The following is a 2,500-nucleotide window of genomic DNA, read 5'->3' as shown; positions in this document are numbered from 1 at the left end:
TTTTGTGACTTTCCAAGTGCTCTTTTCAAAGGTCTCTTTCCTGAGATTGAGCACCTTTCAGCAAAGCATCACTTTTCGGGCGCTTTCAAAGTGTACCCGCTGTCGTAAAAATGTTCTGAAAATCGTGTTCCCGAAAATCTCCGGGCACCCCGCCAACCCCCAAGGACAGAAATGACAAGTGTCAAGTTGGCGGGGCGTCGGGCCACCTGCTGCCGGCCATGAGCATCCAAATCCCCGCAGAAGGGGCATTTTCATTTCTTCATCGGGACTTCCGGCAATTTCCAAGGTTCAACTCATTAACGTTGTTCGCAGACACTTGCCAGAAAATGCAAGTGGCCACTTTGCCGGGCCGACTCGCTTGCCCAAGCGGGAAACCATCAACCGCAGGCCCGGTAAGGCGGCCGAATCTGACCTCATAGACTTCCACACAACGGGACTTTTGACTTTCCCGGCCGCGGGTGGCCTCCACCCGGCCTCAGCCATCAGCCCTGCCTGCCTCCAGCCGCCTTCTGGTTAATGAGTTATCCAGCCTGGCACTTCGGTTGCGCCAGCGAGACCAAGTCTCGGCTTTGGTTAATGATTTGAGCCGAACCGACCTGCCCCCCGCCACCGCGGGCTGAACTCGGGCAGGTCTGCCGATTTCCCGACTCCTTTCGGGGCCTAATCGGGTCGCGCGAGCCGCCTGGCGCGATCGGGGCCCATGCCCCGGCCTCTGCCAGGCCTCGGGCAGCCGCTTTTGAAGCCCGACCAAAAACCCGAAAAATGGGCAAAAAGGGAATAAATTCCCGCCCAAAAAGGGTGAATAGTCGGTTGGGCGGCAGCCCTGGTCGGTCTCTGCAGACCTGGAGGCTCGAGACGTTTGTTTGGAAAACTCACCAAGTCTCGATTCTGCCACCTCCTACCTCTGTGCAGATACCCCGCCAACCCCCAAGGACAGAAATGACAAGTGTCAAGTTGGCGGGGCGTCGGGCCACCTGCTGCCGGCCATGAGCATCCAAATCCCCGCAAAAGGGGCATTTTCATTTCTTCATCGGGACTTCCGGCAATTTCCGAGGTTCAACTCATTAACGTTGTTCGCAGACACTTGCCAGAAAATGCAAGTGGCCACTTTGCCGGGCCGACTCGCTTGCCCAAGCGGGAAACCATCAACCGAAGGCCCGGTAAGGCGGCCGAATCTGACCTCATAGACTTCCACACAACGGGACTTTTGACTTTCCCGGCCGCGGGTGGCCTCCACCCGGCCTCAGCCATCAGCCCTGCCTGCCTCCAGCCGCCTTCTGGTTAATGAGTTATCCAGCCTGGCACTTCGGTTGCGCCAGCGAGACCAAGTCTCGGCTTTGGTTAATGATTTGAGCCGAACCGACCTGCCCCACGCCACCGCGGGCTGAACTCGGCAAGGTCTGCCGATTTCCCGACTCCTTTCGGGGCCTAATCGGGTCGCGCGAGCCACCTGGCGCGATCGGGGCCCATGCCCCGGCCTCTGCCAGGCCTCGGGCAGCCGCTTTTGAAGCCCGACCAAAAACCCGAAAAATGGGCAAAAAGGGAATAAATTCCCGCCCAAAAAGGGTGAATAGTCGGTTGGGCGGCAGCCCTGGTCGGTCTCTGCAGACCTGGAGGCTCGAGACGTGACTTTGGAAAACTCACCAATTCTCGATCAGCCACCTCCTACCTCTGTGCAGGTACCCCGCCAACCCCCAAGGACAGAAATGACAAGTGTCAAGTTGGCGGGACGGATTTGACTTCGGTCGCCGAGCCCTGGAACTAATTTCCCGCAAACGGCTTCGGATTTAGCTCCATCCAGACTTCCGGGACGAAACTTGACAGGCCGTATCTCCGCACTCCCGGAGCGCAGCCGCACCGTTCCGGCACCCATCGACGCGGCTGGCCGAGCCCGAGCGAACGCACCCCACGGCGGACGGCTAGGCCTTTCCGATTTTTTCACCCTTTTTCCCGAAAAGATTCCAACTGGCAGGGACATTCGCCCGACGGCTTAAAGACATGCCCTTCTGCCACACTAACGTCCCCGCCTTCGTTTGGCTATGTTGGCTTCGTCATTTCCGTCTTTTATTAAAGATACCATCTTAACACGCCGGTTAACCATTTGCCAGAGTTTTCGGTTAATGGTTTGCCACCTTCAACCCATTTGGTTAACCATTTGCCGCCGACAATTTTCAGTTCATCAGTTGCCACATTCAGACTTTCTTCTCCGGTTGCATTTCGCGGACTTCCAGCGCGCTCGGCTTCGGGTCGGCCCGCAGGAATGTGGTAGCGTTCGATGCCGCTTGCCTTCCTCTTCCCCGCGCCGCGCACCCGACGAGCACAGCTGGCCGACCAGCGGAGATAGCCGTCGGAAAGCGGTCTCCAGCCAACGGCTGCACCTCCGCCGGCCAAAGAGCCGGCCGCACGCCGTCGCTGGCCTCCGGTGCGACCCGTCCGGCCGCAGCGGACGCTCTTTACCCGCGCCAGTTGCCACGTTGCGTCGTCATGTTACTGCCCAAAG

This window comes from Pristiophorus japonicus, unplaced genomic scaffold (assembly GCF_044704955.1).
Source record: "Pristiophorus japonicus isolate sPriJap1 unplaced genomic scaffold, sPriJap1.hap1 HAP1_SCAFFOLD_2802, whole genome shotgun sequence".
Taxonomy (NCBI): Eukaryota; Metazoa; Chordata; class Chondrichthyes; family Pristiophoridae; genus Pristiophorus; species Pristiophorus japonicus.
The sequence above is the reverse complement of the archived record's forward strand: the minus strand, read 5'-3'. Positions refer to the sequence as shown.